This window comes from Anolis sagrei, chromosome 2 (assembly GCF_037176765.1).
Source record: "Anolis sagrei isolate rAnoSag1 chromosome 2, rAnoSag1.mat, whole genome shotgun sequence".
In the NCBI taxonomy this organism is placed as follows: Eukaryota; Metazoa; Chordata; class Lepidosauria; order Squamata; family Dactyloidae; genus Anolis; species Anolis sagrei.
The window spans coordinates 127,125,631-127,144,748 of record NC_090022.1 but is presented as its reverse complement, the minus strand read 5'-3'; the positions used below and the strand labels follow the sequence as shown (position 1 = coordinate 127,144,748).

Sequence of the window (19,118 nt, the reverse complement as noted above, 5' to 3'; positions counted from 1 at the left end):
CTTATTTGTTTACTTTTGGAATGAGTGCTTAGATAAGCTTAAGATCTGCTTACCTACGAATATAGAGTGAAATTCCACCCTAGTGAAGCCAGTCAAGAACTTTACCAGGATTTCATCAGTAGTGTGTACTTAGACTTTGAAAATGTCTTAACTGTCAACAGTTTGTCCCCCTTTCATTTGGACAACTAATATCTTTGTTCTGATAGTTATTGTATAAACAATAAAGTTATTGATTATTCAAAATATATTTTTTTCATTTTCAGTAGGAAAGTAGAGTGTATTCTCCAGCCTGTATAGTCTGATCCTTAAAATACAATTGGTCCTTCACATTTACAGGTTTAACTTTTGTGGATTTGTTATTGCTTGAATTTTGTTAATATGTTTTCTCTAGGAAATGCTAGGTCATCCAGGACAAATGTATGGTCAGCTCCTGGGAAGTTTTAGAGAGAGCACTTCTTTAGGAAACTCTAGGTCCTCTGGTACAGTTCTGTGGTCAGCTCTCAGTCTCTGAGGAAGGCTAAGGCAAACAAATTTGGACAGATCTTGTCAAGAAATACCTGTAATAGGGTTGTCGTAAGTCAGGAATGACTAGTTCTCCAGATATTTGCACATTCTGTATATATAAGAAGATTGCTCAACTAGCACTTCTTTGAGAATAATGCATGTGCATATATGCCTTTGAATTGCCAGTTGAATTGCCCAATGAATTCCCTTTCATTTGGACAACTAATATCTTTGTTCTGATAGTTATTGTATTCCATAACTTTTCCATAAATGAAGAATACTCCTCTAAAACACAGTCTACAACATCTGGTATTTGTTGACAGTTCCCATTCAGAGATCTTAGTTTCCCAAGATGAGATGGGATCTAGTTTCTTTAGGGTATTCAGACCTCCAGTCAAACCAGAATTTTGTTGTGGGCCAGACACCTGTAGCTCTCTGAGAGAACTGTAATTTGTGTAACCCATATAAATCAAATGAGATTTAAATTGGCAATAATGTTAGCGTCTGTCCATAAAAAATCATAAATCAATGTTTATTTTCAAATCAGTATTTGTTGAAGAGGAGATTTGTCGAAGAGGAGATTTAACTGTGAAGTTATGCTATCAGCCAGTGTTCTACTAGAACTCTAAAGCTGTGGGGTTGTGATTGCTATGTACTACATGTAGAAAATTGTATGCATTGGGATTTTTTTTTCTCAAACTGCAATTGCTTCATGTACAAGTCTTGTTAATTGGCTTCTGTGGTATTTTATCTTAAGAAAACAGTTGAACTTTTTGACAAAAGCACGTAATCACAAATTATTCTGCGAACCTTAATTTTCTGGACAGTTCTCAGAAGTTATTTCTATTTGAAATTAGCTAAGAAAGATTATATTGCCAAATAGAAATCATTTCTGAGAACTGTCCAGAAAATTGAGGTTCGCAGAATAATGTTATGGCCATAGAGCAGGCCTGTACTTGCCAGTAGAAGGGGCCAAAATGAGATAGGCTAAGCCTTTTGGGGCTGCAAATAGGGGTTTAACACATCACTTTCCAAAGAAGGTATAATTAATGATTAGTTAGGATTGTTATGTTGTGTGACTCCTTCATCGGCCTCATACTATAATACAGATATTAACAACTAGGGCAGTTATGATCATTTGTCAGTGTGGTATTGTGGTTTCAGTGCTGGACTAGAATTTCATTGGGAATGTGTGTGTGTGTGTGTGCAACTTAAAGTCACCTGTGGCAGCCCCATGAATTTCATGGCATTTTTGAGCATGGAATACTTAAGGTGACTGTGTGTTTCTTCCACTGAAATACAGCCTGTGGCACCTGAGATTTGGATATGATCTCCCATCCAAGTACTAACCAGGGTGACTTAACCTAGCATTCTGACTGTATGTGACCTCAAGTCACCTGTTGAGCTCTGAAATGCAGCTTACAGTACCTGATATTTGTGGGCTCACATGCCAGTATTAAATAGGGCTGATCCTATTTAACTTTGCGACTCCTGTGAGTGTGTGTGTTTGTGGATTCTAGTCACCTTTTAACTTATGGTGACCCAATGAATATCAGAGGGTTTTCTTAAGCAAAGAAGACCCAGAAGTGATTTTGCCAATTCCTTCCTCTAAAATATGACCTAGGCCACCTGGTATTGGATAGTGGTCTCCCATCCAAATACCGACACAGGTGGTGGCAGGGGTGCTTGGCAGGCAGCACCAACGGGTTCCATGGGCCAAATGTGATCTATGGTCTGTATGTTGTGCAAGCTGCTGTAGAAATTGCAAAATTTGAGAACATCAGCTACTTCATTCAATTTGCTTTTCTTTTTCATTTTCAACTGTTGTATGCTTGTTAATTCACCTCAAGGAAACTTTAATTCTATGAAGAAAACATCTCCAAAATCACAAATCTCCAGTTATCAACAGCTCTATTCAATTCATGCAAATTCAGAGCCATGGTTTCTGTTATTGAATCTACCCCCTGTAATGCAGTCTCCCTTTCCTTCTTCTGCCTTCTTGTGCCCTACTTTGTACAGCATTGTCCCCTTTTTAAAATATGTACAGTACTACTGTATATACTTTAGTCCTTTAGTCTAATGGGCAAAAATATGGTAATAGTGAATCTTCCATGTAAATAATTACTGGCAGTTTTTTTTATATAACATATTCAGAACAGATAACCTAGGGTCATCATGGGCTATGATTGTCTTCCAGGGATAGTGTCTTGACAGTGGGTCTGTAAGTGACTGTAGAGACCTACCCTGCATCCGCATGGTCTAGGATGTATCTGTTGTTATCCCTCAAAAAGTGAGAATGAAGATCATCCTTCTTCAAATATATACAATCACAGGGAGGTTTATTCTGGGCAGTATTTAAATATTTGCAGAATATTAGAAGAAATAATATTTATGTTTTCACTCTTTAAATTAGTCATACTTAGAAAATAACTTTTAAAAAAATCACAAGTATAATACTTGAAGAAAACTGTCAGTGTTCTGAATGTGACTTTCAAAAAACATTGATAGTAATGGAGCTTTCATTCCTCCCTGCTTATTCTGGATTTGTAGTTGTGACTGTCTTTCTGTGGGTTTGGTTTCACCCTCAGTGTGATGAGCAGATAAGACCTCAGTATGAATAATCTCAGATAAATAAAGAAAAATTCAAGAAGCACAGTGTAAAGATTAATGTATTTTGTAAAGGAAAAACACCTAGTAAACTTTCTTGTTTTAATAAAAGTTGAGATAATGTTGAATGAATAAATTAACACATAAATACTCTACATTTATAGCATTTTGTAAAGAGACATTTATTGGCCTTGTTTATGTAGCTGGAGCTACTAATGTGGGATCACTACACAAAATAAATAGAATTGGAACAAATGCCAGCAGGAAGAGGTTACGCTGAGCAGTTTCTTGTGAGTACTTAAGAGCAGGTTAAAATAAACAACAGTTTACATATTGCATCTGTAACTAGGATGTTGCCAGCTGTATTTCGTGTCATAGTATGGAGAAAAAGACACCAGATCACTTCAGATCTTGGAAGCTAATTGGCTAATTGATCTTGGCTAGTTACTTGGGTGGAAGACAGCCAACTGTGGGCTATATTTCAGATGAAGGAACTGGCAAAACCAACTCTGAGACTCGGTTATCTAAGAAAACCTTATGAGATTAATGGGGGTCTCCATAAACCAGGCCTGCACAACCTGTGACCTTACAGTTGTTTTGGACTTCAGCTTCCAGTATTCCTGACCATTGAATACGCTGGAGTTGGAGTACGAACACCTGGAGGGTGCCATAAATCAACAGGTGTCTTAAGGCTGTATGTATGCATACATATAATCCCACATGGTTTTGTAGAAATTGTCATTTATATGTTTTTGTTTGTTGTGAGTAGAGCCTGTAATGCAAAGGGTGTGAAATTGTATGCAGCAGCTGTATTTCTATCAAATAATGACATTATAGCTCTTGGTTTAGTCTTTTTATGCTTGTCTCGTGATTTATGAGCAACTTGCATTTTGTGGGAGATGTATAAGCACCGGCTTTTGATAGAATAACATCTAGGTGAAACACAAATGAAAACATGCAAGGCTACAGTGAAAATTATCATGCTACTATGGTGTTTCTTTTAGTTTTGTTTAGACATGTTGTGATTTTATTTACAAAAATATGGTTATTGATTATCTTCCATTCATTTTGAAAATGTACTAATGCCAAGGTTTGACTCAAAATAGAACTCCTTTGCATTTTACCATGTATTCTTTGAAAACAGTCACATTTTGACAATGATAGCACTGTGCACTTGCAAATGCAAGGTGCACTTTGCTTTATAAGGTAGTCCTTTTAAGTCTGGAGATGTGTGATCTTTCAAATGTCTTCATCTCCAGGGTTCCGTCCTGGGCCCGGTCCTGTTCAACATCTTTATTAATGACTTAGATGAAGGGCTAGAAGGCATGATCATCAAGTTTGCAGATGACACCAAATTGGGAGGGATAGCCAACAGTCCAGAGGACAGGAGCAGAATTCAAAACGATCTTGACAGATTAGAGAGATGGGCCAAAACTAACAAAATGAAGTTCAACAATGACAAATGCAAGATACTCCACTTTGGCAGAAAAAAATGAAATGCAAAGATACAGAATGGGGGACGCCTGGCTCGAGAGCAGTACGTGTGAAAAAGATCTTGGAGTCCTCGTGGACAACAAGTTAAACATGAGCCAACAATGTGATGTGGCGGCAAAAAAAGCCAATGGGATTTTGGCCTGCATCAATAGGAGCATAGTGTCTAGATCTAAGGAAGTAATGCTACCCCTCTATTCTGCTTTGGTTAGACCACATCTGGAATATTGTGTCCAATTCTGGGCACCACAATTCAAGAGAGATATTGACAAGCTGGAATGTGTCCAGAGGAGGGCGACTAAAATGATCAAGGGTCTGGAGAACAAGCCCTATGAGGAGCGGCTTAGGGAACTGGGCATGTTTACCCTGAAGAAGAGAAGGCTGAGAGGAGATATGATAGCCATGTATAAATATGTGAGAGGAAGCCACAGGGAGGAGGGAGCAAGCTTGTTTTCTGCTTCCTTGGAGACTAGGACGCGGAACAATGGCTTCAAACTACAAGAGAGGAGATTCCATCTGAACATTAGGAAGAACTTCCTGACTGTGAGAGCCGTTCAGCAGTGGAACTCTCTGCCCCGGAGTGTGGTGGAGGCTCCTTCTTTGGAAGCTTTTAAGCAGAGGCTGGATGGCCATTTGTCAGGGGTGATTTGAATGCAATATTCCTGCTTCTTGGCAGGGGGTTGGACTGGATGGCCCATGAGGTCTCTTCCAACTCTTTGATTCTATGATTCTATGATTCTATCTCTCAACATTAGCTGTGCTGATTGGAAAAACTTTGCATCCAGCAAGATCTGTAGAGTTACGTTTTCCACTTACGTTTAAGGAACTGGCTAAATAGAGGAGTTCATTATTATCACATTGTTTTGGTGATGATGATTGAGTTTCCTTCTAGTGCTGTCCAGCAGTTTCACATCCATTGTGGCCTGTAGGAGCTGTTAAGCAATCTTCAGAGATATTACTCTTATTAGAATTGACCTTGTAGATCATGACTAGCATAGTGAAGATGGAAATAGGTCCAGTATATGAACTCTTTAGTTGTTAGTGGGTGGATTTTAATAGCTGACAATTGAGCATATGTAGAGAATTCTGTGGTAAGTGTGGGCTATTTATTTATTTATCGTGTCAGTATCAGCCAGACAATTGTATTACATTTTTAACAAATTTTTAACAAACAGACAAAACAGAGTTTGCAAGCTTGGTAGTTGATTAAATGTCCTTTGACCAGTAGCTGGCCACTTGGAGTGCCTCTGGTGTTGCCGCAAGGAGGTCCTCCATTGTGCATATGGCAGGGCTCAGGTTGCATTGCAGCAGGTGGTCTGTAGTTTGCTCTTCTCCACACTCGCATGTGTGGATTCCACTTTGTAGCCCCATATCTTGAAGTTGGCTCTGCATCTCGTGGTGCCAGAGCGCAGTCTGTTCAGCGCCTTCCAAGTCGCCCAGTCTTCTGTGTGCTAAGGGGGGGGGGGAGTCTCTCATTTGGTATCAGCCATTGATTGAGGTTCTGGGTTTGAGCCTGCCACTTTTGGACTCTCGCTTGCTAAGGTGGTCCAGCGAGTGTCTCTGTAGATCTTAGAAAACTATGTCTTGATTTAAGTTGTTGACGTGCTGGCTGATACCCAAACAAGGGATGAGCTGGAGATGTCTCTGCCTTGGTCCTTTCACTATTGGCTGCTACTTCCTGGCAGATGTCAGGTGGTGCAATACCGACTAAACAGTGTAATTTCTCCAGTGGTGTAGGTCAGACACCCCATGATAATGCGCCATGTCTCATTAAGAGCCACATCCACTGTTTTAGCGTGGTGAGATGTGTTCCATACTGGGCATGCATACTCAGCACCAGAGTAGCATAGCACAAGGGCAGATGTCTTCACTGTGTCTGGTTGTGATCCCCAGGTTGTACCAGTCAGCTTTTGTGTGATATTGTTTCTAGCACCCACTTTTTGTTTGATGTTCAGGGAGTGCTTCTTGTAGGTAAGAGCACGGCCCACAGTGACTCCCAGGTACTTGGGTGAGCTGCAATGCTCCAGTGGGATTCCTTCCCAGGTGATCCTCAGAGCTCGGGAAGCTTGTCTATTCTTGAGATGAAAAGCACATGTCAGTGTTTTAGATGGGTTGGGGATCAGGTGGTTTTCCCTGTAATAGGCAGTAGGGCACCTAGAGATTCGGAGAGCTTCTGTTCAACCATCTCAAAGCTCCCTGCTTGAGCAGTAATGGCACGCTCATCAGCACAGATGAAGTTCTCTGTCCCTTCTGGCAGTGGCTGGTCATTTGTGTAAATGTTGAACATTGATGGAGCAAGCATGCTCCCCTGAGGCAGGCCGTTCTTCTTTTTCCACCATCTGCTTCTCTGGCCCTGGAACTCAACAAAAAAGCTCCTGTTTTGTAGCAGGTTTCCTATGAGGCGGGTGAGGTGGTAGTCCTTTGTGATATTATACATTTTTCTCAGAAGGAAGCGGTGGTTCACAGTATCATAAGCTGCTGACAGGTCTATGAAGACAGCTCTTGTGATCTGCTGCCTTTCAAAGCCATCTTCTATGTGCTGAGTCAGGTTCAGCACTTGCGATGTGCAGCTTTTGCCTTTCCTGAAGCCAGCTTGCTGTGGGATCAGACATGGGTCTATTTTTTCTGTAATTCTATGCAAAATAAGTCTCTCCAGAACTTTGTAGAAGTGGCACAAGAGGGAGATTGGTCTATAGTTTTTTGGGTCATTACGGTTTTTGCCTGGCTTCAAGATGCGATGACTCTTGCTTTCCTCCAGATTTTGGGGATCTGACAGGATGCAGTGCAGTTGTTCATCAGCTCCAGCAGCCAGCGCCTTGCTTTTTGGGCCAAAGTTCCTGATTTGTTCCATCCGTAGATCATCTAGGCCAGCTGCTTTGCCATTTTTAAATTTATTGAGAGCCATGTCCATATTGAGAGTGTGGGCTATTACTTGTTTACATTTCCCTGGTTCTTTCAGGCTGTGTAGCTACTTTTAAAGAATTCACCTCTGAATCTAGAAACAGATGTACATATTTTAGTGCCTCAAATATTAGTCTTGTTACTGTGTATATATGACCTGCTGATCCCAAAAATGGCACCAGTTCTCAACTATCCGCTCAAGATACAGAACATAGGCCATCTAGCAGTCACCATTTGCTTGTTCATAAAAAAACCCACGATAACTATATCTAAGAAACTTGAGCTGATGAGGTCTATCCGATACAGTTTTCAGAATCAGACCCCAAATCACCCCAGGCACAGGCCAAAAACCAAGACACCAATAATGTTTTTTTGGGGCTGTGTAATAATCAGTAGGTGACTAATATTCCTTTCCAGGACTTAAGTATTATATCTCAGCTCCAAAAGTCTTGCAGAATGCTTACTATCATGATTATCTTAACACTGGAAGTACACAAGGAGCACAGGCCTATTAATTTTCTTAGAGAGTTAATGCTTTAATTCCACTGACCAAAATATATTTCTGGGTAATTTGATCTTCATTGAAATTGGGGTACTGCATTACAGTGGTTTGCATCTTATCTAGATGGATAATTCTAGAAACTAGTGTTTTGTGAATCCTACTGTTTATGGCATTTTCACTTGGGGTGTCTCGAGTTGTAGCTTGTTCTCTATCTCTTTGATATTTACATGAAAGTACTAATTGAAATGCCATGAGTAGGAGTATCAAGTTCCACTGTACTTCACTTTCTCACTGGAGTCAAGAGAGTCTATAGAAGCACTAGAGACATTAAATTAGCAAGTTCAGTTAAGGACTGGATAAGAGCCAATAAACTGATTTCTCAGTTTATTTATTCCTGCTTGTAGAGAGCTAATCTGCCCAATTGATATTGTTATTTTATTCATTTATATGCCACCTTTTCCCCAGTAATGGGACTCAAGGCATCTAAAAATGACATCCAAATCTGTCACTCCTTTCCACCCATTACTAAGGAGACTGTTCAGACCTTGAACCCGTGCTTGACAGCTGTGGCAGACTGGATGAAGGCTAACAAATTGAAATTGAATCCAGACAAGTCAGAGGTCCTCCTGGTCAGCTGAAAGGCCAAACAGTGAATAGGGTTACATCCTGTGTTGGATGGGGTTTACACTCCCCCTGAAGATGCAGGTTCACAGCTTGGGAGTGATCCTGGATTCATCGCTGAGCCTAGAACCCCAGGTTTCGGTGGTGGCCAGGGCACTTTTGCACAGTTAAAGCTTGTGTGCCAGCTGCAGCTATACCTTGGAAAGTCTGATCTGGACACGGTGGTCCCCGTTCTTGTTACATCCCGAATAGATTACTGCAATGCACGCTATGTGGGGTTGCCTTTGGAGACTGTTCGGAAACTTCAACTAGTCCAACAGGCGGCAGCCAGATTACTCACCAGAGCGACATACAGGGAGCATACCACTCCCTTGTTGTGTCAGCTCCACTGGCTGCTGGTCCACTTCCAAGCACAATTCAAAGTGCTGGTCTTGGCCTATAAAGCCCTATACGGTTCCGGCCCAGCTTACTTGTCTGAACGTATCTCCCTCTATGTTCCACCTCGTAATTTAAGATTGTCCAGGGAGGCCCTGCTCTCAGTCCCGCCAGGAACTTCTTGGTGGTGCCCCCCCCCCCCCCGCCTGTGGAACTCGCTCCCCAGTGAGATTAGGTTGGCTTCATCCTTTCTTTCTTTTAGGAAGAAACTTAAATCATGGTTTTTGGACCAGGCCTTTGAACAGCAGGCATGACAGCACTTTGGATGTTGATTTGGACTGGAAATGGCTATATGGTTTGATAATGTTTTAAATTGTTTTAACTTAATGTTTTATCTATTGTTTTATATTGCTGCTATATTTGTTATATTTGTCTGTACCTTGCGGCATTGGATTGTTGCTGGTGTTAGCCGCTCTGAGTCCCCTCTCAGAGGTTAAGAAGGACAGGGTAGAAATGTTGGAAATAAATAAATAAATAAATAATAAAAACATAGAGCTTTAGCACTTTCCCTGAAAACAGTCTTTGGAGATTCTGCCTTTCAGATGTGACCGTGGAAGAAAACAAGGTATCCAGGATGGGCTCTTGCTTCTAGGATACTCTGCTAAAGCAAATTACATTATTGAAATCAGGCCTGAATATGACTATTCACGAAAGGAGCTTAATCTTGGATCTGTTTACACCTGCAGCAGACCTGATTCTTAAGATAAAATAGGAACCTAGGTTCAGGTAGGTGGTAAGACCTGCTAGGAGGTTTAACTGCAGGTTCTGAGGTTCAAGTTGCTGTTATGGAGAGTCCCCCCCCCCCCCAAAGACTAAGATATTTCATTGAGGACAGACAAAGTGTGTGCGCAGGCAATCCATGAGCCACACTTGTCTCACCCATGCCCTAGAACAGTGCTACCGAAAGTGTTGGTCTCTTGACCCTGAGCTATCTGCTACTGGTTTCTGGGTAACTTCCAGGAAAGCAAGAAACAGTTGCAGCAACAGGACATAAATACAGTACTAATCCCTGGCACACTTGGGGAGAAAAAATGGTCTATATCCCGCATCAGGTAGCTTGAGAACTACTTCCCTTATTCCCTTATTTAAGTGTCATTAAATAAGGAAACAGTAGTTCTCTGTCTATATACCACAGTTGCTTCTCCTAAGCAAACCATGTGAAGATTTATTGCTGGATTGCAGATCAGTATTAAACAATGCAGTGATAGTGATACAAAATATACAGTATTATGATTTTTGTTTTCAGTAATGGCTTTATCCTATATCATCTAATGCCACAGACTTCCCTTGAAAACTATAAATATGAGTCTTGCATTTCTTAAAGTCAGGTCTCTTGCAATTCAGAAAACACTCTATTAAATTTTTTCATTAAATTATAAAGAGGTTTGCTCATAAACCCTGCTGGGAGAATTTGTAGATTCACTTCATAAAACCAATTACTGTTATAAATTTACACCTGTGAAGACAAAATTCTGTAATTGCAAGAAGTCTAGAGCACTCTAATACTAGAAAAGGACTGAGATTGACTGAAGCATGACATAAACAGTACTTTTCCTATACAGAATCATTTGAATGCTCGGCACTTTAGCCTCTTAAGTATCTTGACTCCTGATATATTAGTAACTTCTCTTGGGACAAGTAGCCTTATCTTTCAAAGCTGTCAAGGTCTTCCGTTTTAAATCGCTGATATAGCCAGCCTTGTCTGGATATACATTTCTAATGGAACCATTCATAAGACTGTTAACACTAACAATGATGTTTAATGAATAGCATTAGAAAATGCATACTCGGGCAATGTCAGATATACAAGCTAGGTATTAGTAAATGGTGGTCTTGAGTGTGTCACACGCTTTCAGCCTTGAGTTATGCTCTTGGCCTCAGAGAAAGGGACAGAAAGGGACCTTTGAGATAAAATCTTAGTGTTGCCTTGAGTAAGTCACACTCTTTTGATCTTGAGTCAGACTTTCTCAGCCTCAGATGAAGGGACAGGCAGTCCTACAAATGTTTTTTGTCATCATCTGCACTTTTAAAATATGTTTTAATACTGGCCACACTGATATTGGTGGCTAGGCCTGAAACTCTTTTTCTGAGGTAGTGTTTTGTAGCTATATATTGCCCTGGTTCCTTGATAACATCATAAAGCTAACAATGAGCATTTCTAAGAAATAGCAGTAGGAAATGCATACCTGGGGAATATTGGGTACATACGTTAGTTATTAAGAAATTAGGTTGCTGTAAGTTTTTCGGGCTGTATGGCCATGTTCCAGAAGCATTCTCTCCTGACGTTTCGCCTTCATCTCTGGCAGGCATCCTCAAAGGTTGTGAGGTTTGTTGGAAACAGACCTCACAACCTCTGAGGATGCCTGCTATAGATGCAGGTGAAATGTCAGTAGAGAATGCTTCTGGAACATGGCCGTACAGCCCGAAAAATCTTATAGCAATCCAGTGATTCTGGTCATGAAAGCCTTCAACAACATATTAAAAAAATTGCCTTTTTTTCCCCTCACGCTTGCATTTTCTTTGTGATTCTTTTCATTTTTTCTTCACTTTCTCTCATATACCTTGTTACTCTCTCTCTTTTTCTTTCCTTCTTCCCTCATATACCTCCTCCTCCTCCTTTCTTTCATCCAACTTTCTCATCTATTCTTTGTCTTTCTCCACCCCACCCCATTAATGTAGTGTGATCATATAGATGAGGCTGATTAGAAGGATCTTCAAAGAACCCTGTGGCAGACCCTACCCATAAGCCATGTTACCTGTGTTCTCTAGCACTCTGGGATTGGATCATTCTGAAATGACTCATATTTCGCTAGGCATGTGTATGAAGGGCACCACTGTGATCACAATACAAAGAATAGTGATGGGTAGCTTGGCAGCTTTTTCCCATCTCCAAAGTCTCTGGAAAAATGAGGCATTCCTTGTTCTTGTGCCGATCTCAGTGAAAGGAAACTTCAGCCAAGAGGCATCTCATTTTCTAACAGGTGTGAGTGGTTATCAGATTCTTCAAACTATTATAATCCTGAGCAACTTGACCTCAAGGAATCTTAGAGTTTCAAATTGCTGGAATAAGTACCTGGCTTGAAGTTAACTGTTAGTTTCTAGGCTTCTCACCTCTACTATCCATACCTACATTTGGTGTTAATTGGTCTCCAAACATGTGTATCCTCATCATACCCTCAGTGACCTAACAAACCTATTACAGTCATCTTGTTTACTGTTCTGCCTCTCATCTACTATGAAGCATAGTAATAAGAGTGTTCAATCAAGTTGGGACTCAGTCGAAGAACCAACTCACCCAAGACAAGTAGTAAGAGCTTTCAAATAAGAATCCAAGCTGCAAATAGTTGGGTGTTTCTTTCTTGCCCGAGGCTGTACAGTGCTAAAGAAACTGTGTTCATAGCTTAAAATTTCATTGCCTAATTTTATTTAACAGCTGGTCAAGGACAGTTAAAGCTTCCCTAGCCAGGAAACACAGTAGGAATCAGATTCGCCATGCCCCCTCCCAGCAGAACAGCAATAGGAACAGTCCGTGCATACTTTCATAAAGCACCTGTACTATGACATAAAACGTTGAAGAAACCACGCCATTGTATGCAGCATTCTTGTGTTTTCCTCTGGTAGAGGAAGCATGGAGGATAGAATTGGAGTGGAATGTGGAGTTGAGAAGGTTTGAAGCTTTGATTGATAGAGCAGAAGGGAGAAAGATCAGTGCTCTCAATCTTATTTGCCTTCCTGCGTTGAGGGACTTCTTTTACATTGAGCCACGAGGCAGCAGAGATATAGTCCATCATATAATTTCCCAGCAGCCTTATAACCTAAAAAGTATTCCATCTAATTTTGGAATCAGCTTATGGTATTTCATGCTATGTAAAATTTCCAGTGAAAGATAGATGTTCTCATTCCCTTCTAAATTCAGGGTCCCTTACCTGGAAATACAAACTTGTTTGGAAGCAAAAGCAGCAATGGAAATGTATTATCTCCAAAACCTGTTTGAACTAGATGCAGTTAATATAATTTGCACTTAACTTTTATGACACTGTTGGACACCAAACTGTATCTGAAAAGCAAGTTGGTATAGCAGGGATTCAATATCTGGTATGTTAAACAACAATCAGACTTAATCGCACCTTGGACTAAAAACTAAAACTTCAATGTAATATAAGTTTCTATGGTCTTAGCATTCATCCAGTGGTTCTCAATCTGTGGGCTCCCAGGTGTTTTGGTGTACAACTCCCAGAAATCCCAGCCAGTTTACCAGGATTTCTGGGAGTTGACAGCCAAAACATCTGGTGACCCACAGGTTGAGAACCACTGATTCTACACTGAAGAATTAATACAGTTTGACATCACTTCAACTGCCACAGCTTAATGCTGAAGAATCATGGGCACTGTAGTTTGGTGAGGCACTAACACACTTTGGAAGAGAAGACTAAACACCTTATGAAACCAAAACTCCAATTATTCTATAGCAGTGGTTCTCAACCTGTGGGTCCCCAGATGTTTTGGCCTTCAACTCCCAGAAATCCTAACAGCAGGTAAACTGGCTGAGATTTCTGGGAGTTGTAGGCCAAAACTCCTGGGAACCCACAGGTTGAGAACGATTGTTCTATAGCATTGAACCACTGCAGTTGAAGTGGTGGCAAACTGCCCTAATTCCACAGTGTATATTTCATCTTTGTCAGCTTTATAAGGTATAATTTGTTAGATACACATGTAGAAAATATTTCAAATTGCTAGAATTGTGAATAACAGCATTATATGTATAGATGCCAGCCTTAAGTTGGTTGTGAAATTTGAAATTTTCAAAGTTCCAGTATCATATTTCTGAGTTCAGCCGTCATTTTTGTATTGGTCTATTAGAACAGTTATGTGTCATAATACAGGGGGTGTAGCTTGAAAGGAACTGAAGCTAAGTGAGTTGTTTTTTTAAAAAATCAGGGTTCAGTGTGTCCTGATCTTATATGTAGTAGTTAGCTACAATCATGCCTGCATTTTCTCATTCTTTTGGTCAAGCAATCTAACTTGAAAACTTCCAGAAAAAGCTTTTTGGTTTTTTTTAATCAAATTGTTTTCAAAACATATTGTGTACATACTGGTATAACCTTTAAAAATAAACTTTCTTATCAAATTTCAGACAGTGTCAGCCATCTGGGCAGGAGATTCTATATGATTCACATTAGATATGGGAGCATGGGAGAAGAATGAAAGGCTCTTTCCTTTATATGGACCTTTATTATGTGCAGTGTTTAGGGATCAAAGAGGTGTCTTCTCTTTTTCTATTCCTAATTCTAGTGCTACATAGGGCCCCTGTCCACAGATTTTTGCACACAATAGGAGTGTACACGCCCATGAGGATACTTGAGGATTTATTCTGGATTGAATAAAACTCAAAGAGCCTGAGATAGTCATCTCTGGTTCCTCTGTGCTTTCTACCAGGCATTAAGCAGACTTTGCTGACAAAAGGGATATGTATTCAAACGGTTTAAGAAGCTAGTAAGAAGATACAGCTGAACACAATATGCAGAAATATGTCCGAAAATAATTGAATAGTTGGTGTTCTTAAAAGTTAATCAAGCTCTTCCTCGGGATTAATGTGAATAATGTTTAGGTACCTCGTTTCATAGGTCACTAGGTTTTAGTGATATGTTGATCTTATTCCGCTGCATAATGACTGGGCATGTCTAGGAAACTCGGAAGTTACAGATTAACTGGTCTTTAAACTGTTGTGCAGTCACATAAACAAGACTGCTTTCTCCTTGGATTGGCCTCTGAAACAGCTTGCACCATTTCAGTATTACTCTTTTCAATGTCAAGAGTAAGGGTTCATAAGAGGAGTCATTCCATTGGTTGATTAAGTTTTTTTTTAAAAAAACATAATGAATTTTATTGTTCTCCAGTGAACATACAGTAAACACTGTCTTTAAATGAAATACTGGGGCTAATTGGACCAGGTTATAGTTATATCTCGGAAATGAGGCAATAGACATGAAAACAAATGTAGCTGTGTTCAGATTGCAAAAAGAAGAAGAAGAAGAAGAAGAAAAAGAAAAGCAATGTCATTTGAGGGTAAATTACAGCTTTTCATTTCTCCCCTGTAAACTTGTATACATGCATGTGTATGTATGTGGGAATGAATCTGATTGAAAATAATGAAGCACATTTCTGAGCAAACTTTGATTGTACTGTTTGTGATCTTGGTCAGTAGGTAAGTAAATTAAGGTTATTAAATGATAAAATAATCTCATTACAATCTCATTACTTCCAAGCGATTTCAGTTTTAATGACTTATGATCAAGCCTTTTAATACTAATTTAGCTTTTTATAGTATGTACCCAACTTTGTCAGAGTTCAAAATTAACTTGATACATATAACATTATTTTCATAGCAAATTACTATTGAAAGGCAATAGCAGTGAATGCCGTTCCTTCTGTGGTAGAACAGAATAATGCTCCTTTCAAGTGTTAAATCAGTAACTTTGTTTTAAGAAGCCAGAACACTCTTATAAGCATTTGCTTTGAGGGAATATTTACAATGAAACCTGTTTTTGGGGGGGGGGGGGGGGAGGTGGTAGTTTAGTCTGATTCACTGAGTGCTGACAAGAGTCCTGTGCTGCTGTGATCTTTGATTTGACAAAAATTAAAAGGAAACTGAAGCCCAGCCACCACTTATATTTAAAATAAATTCTAGTCATCCATGGCTTTCAAATATGGTACTCTCCCCCCCCCCAATCCAAAAAACAAATAATGATTTTGCCATTGTGTATGAATACCAATTTACTATTACTAAATACACAAAGCAAGCAAAACAGAAGTTGATTCACATGTCACCTGCTGTTGGGAAAATACCTTTCCTGTCCTTGGAGTTGTCCAGAAGGGGTCAAAATCTTGGAAAACTTACCCCATATATCCCCAGTTTCTCAATCTGTGAGTCAGGACCCCTGGGGGGGGGGGGGTCATGAGGGGATGTTAAAGGGATCACCAAAGACCATCAGAAAACACAGTATTTTCTGTTGGTCATGGGGGTTCTGTGTGGGAAGTTTTGCCCAATTCTATCATTGGTGGGGTTCAGAATGCTCTTTGGCTGTAGGTGCACTATAAATCCCAGCAACTACAAATCCCAAATGTCAAAGTCTGCTTTCCCAAAACTCCACCAGTGTTCACATTTGGGGATATTGAGTATCTGTGCCAAGTTTGGTCCAGATCCATCATTGTTTGAGTTTACAGTGCTCTCTGGTTGTAGGTGAATTACAACTCCAAAGCCCAAGGTCAATGCCCACCAAACCCTTCCAGTATTTTCTGTTGGTCATGGGAGTTCTCTGTGTCAAGCTTGGTTCAATTCCGTTGTTGGTGGAGTTCAGAATGCTCTTTGATTGTAGGTGAATTATACATCCCAGCAACTACAACCCCCAAATGACAATATCAATCCACCCAACCCATCAGTATTCAAATGTGGGTGTATCAGGTATTTGTGTCAAATTTGGGCCAGTGAATGAAAATACATCCTGCATATCAGATATTTACATTACAATTCATAACAGTAGTAAAATTACAGTTATGAATTAGCAACAAAAATAATGTTATGATTGTTCTCCAGTAGTGGGGGTCACTACCACATGAGGAACTGTATTAAGGGGTGCAGCATTAGGAAGGTTGAGAACTTTCCTAGGAGTCATTTAGGGGCAAACAATTTACTGGATGCGGGATACAACCCTCTAACAGCCCTTGAGGTGGGCAATGCAACCTCCTGACAATTACTCATTTGTGTGTAGTATTAAATACTGGAAGAAGCTGAAATCACAAGATTTTTTACTTCAGATCAGTCTTGTGATCACTTTTATTCCTTAAGACCTTTGTGCAAAAAGTACCAGGGCCATACTAATTAGAATCTATTCGCATTTGTGCTTCCTAGCTTTCCTTCATACACATGTTTTGCTTCCATGTCATAGTTCTTAAAATACTCACCATTTGAGTCCCCTCAATCTGTTTTATATGGGCTTAGGTGTGCTTCCTGATGAATATACAAATTTTATGCTTTTTATTTTTGTGAAAACATTTGGTTGGCTGACCTCTTTCTACCAATGTGGCTGGTTAATGAGAGAGAAGATGTTTTTAGGGTATTCTATTTCAGTGATTGATACAGTATGATCAAAACACTGCTACACCAAATAAGCACTTACTTGTCTCCCTGTACAGAAAAAAAAGAAAGAAAATGATTCAAATGTCCACATGTTTATTTTTGAATTGGTCAGTTGGAAACAAAAAGCCTTACAGCTTTTGGAGAAGAACCGCCTCCCCAAAAAATCTGTTTAAACTCTTACCTAAGTTAACAGCAGGAAATAATCATAAAGTGAAATGGGAGGGGGGAATAGGCTTGGTTTGGGAAATACATATGTGTTTATACGGAAATGATGTGAGTTGGTTAAGGTGCTTAAACAACAATTTTTCAATCTGAAGCCAGGTAGGCATTTAGCCTTCTTTGAGACCAATTACATTTGTTCATGTGTTTATGGTTGAGGGTGATATTTGAAGACCACACAACTAGTTTTTTTTTTTTTTTTAGCTTTTGTCTAAGAAAGATGCCAACTATTTAAAAGTGCAGTGTTTCCATAAGCAGAGTTTCTTTTGTGCTCTCAGACGATGGAGCCTCAAATTCCAGAAGCATTACATGGGTAGTTTTAATGAATTAGTGTCTGGTTTTCCTACAGCTGATGTGACAAGCAGCTTTATAAGCTGCTTCCCATGGATCCCTGCTTTCCAACTCTTTTGTGTCTTCTGCTTGGAGAAAAAGGATGAAGAGCTTGGTTTCTACAGTAACTGCTGCCTGCAGGCAGATTTTTTTCAGTGTTCCTTTTAATCTGCAGGGATGCTGTGTGTTTGGTTTATTTTGGACTCCTTTCTGTGTTCGACTTGGAGGTTTACATTTTATATCATTTAATGCAAAAGAGAATAGTGGGATTTGTACTTGAGCGTGAAGTATGTTTCCGAGAAGGAGCTGGAACTGGTATTACTTTTGATCTGAAAGTCTTTGTATTGCTTGGTAGATAAATTGATGCAAACTACAATTTGGGGTTAGCACACGTTTTTTAATCTACAAAACTACTCTGCTGACCTGGATCTGACCACAGGTCTGTCTAGTCTAGTCCTCTGTTCTAACAGTGGCTGTTTAGATGCCCCTGGGAAGCTTATAAACAGTGCAAAACCTTGTTGCTTGATGTCATTGTCTGGAATCGCAAAATATTCCATCTAGCTATAATTGATAATGACTGTTGATATACTTATATACTATGGATTAATCTGATATATATTTCAAGATAATGGTAATAGTCGCATCTTGTGGCGTTGAATTCCACAAGTGTGTTGTACATTAAGTGAAAAATCTCAATATCTACTCTAGAAAGCATTCAGCATTATTGAATTCAGAGTTCTAGTATTGCAAGCAGTCCCCAACTTATGAACAAGATAGATTCTGGAGGTTTGTTCTTAAGTTGAATTTATATGTAAATTGGAACAGTTACATTTCTTAAGTGTAATTCCAGACAAGTATATGTACAGTATATATTTAGCTTTGTTCAGCATAGGGAAAGATTAACACCACTGTGGTGTTTGTTTTGCTGTCTGTGCCCCAATCAGAAGATTTTCTGTCCTTGTGAGAATTGGATATTGAAAAATTTGACTTGTGGAAACAATAATTGGTGAGAAAACTTCAGTGGAGACACCTTTTTCCCATGATAACTCTTCCAGGAGTGAATTTCCCTTCCTAGGGTAGATTTTTCTCATTTCCTGTTGTCTCACCCCTGTTCTCAACTATTAGTTGTTTGTTAGTCAGATGTTTGTAACTCGGGTACTGTACTTTCTGTATAAAGTGTGTGTGTGTGTGTGTGTGTGTGTGTGTGTGTGTGTGGGTGGGTGAATGGATGGATCGGTTGTAAGCTGTCAATGACCCCTACCTTCATAAGAAGATCTGAATATTTTAACTTGACCACACAGATATAGGAGTGATACTATAGCCCCCCCCCCCCCCGATAAACATGCAGATATGCATGAACTATAACTTATA

The 19,118-nt window shown here is 39.7% G+C and overlaps 1 protein-coding gene across 3 annotated transcripts in view; it reads left to right on the top strand.

The window, feature by feature from the left end:
• The window catches only part of FOXK2 (forkhead box K2), a 43,413-nt gene that overhangs the window by 5,142 nt on the left and 19,153 nt on the right, over positions 1–19,118 (top strand). The window lies entirely within an intron of this gene.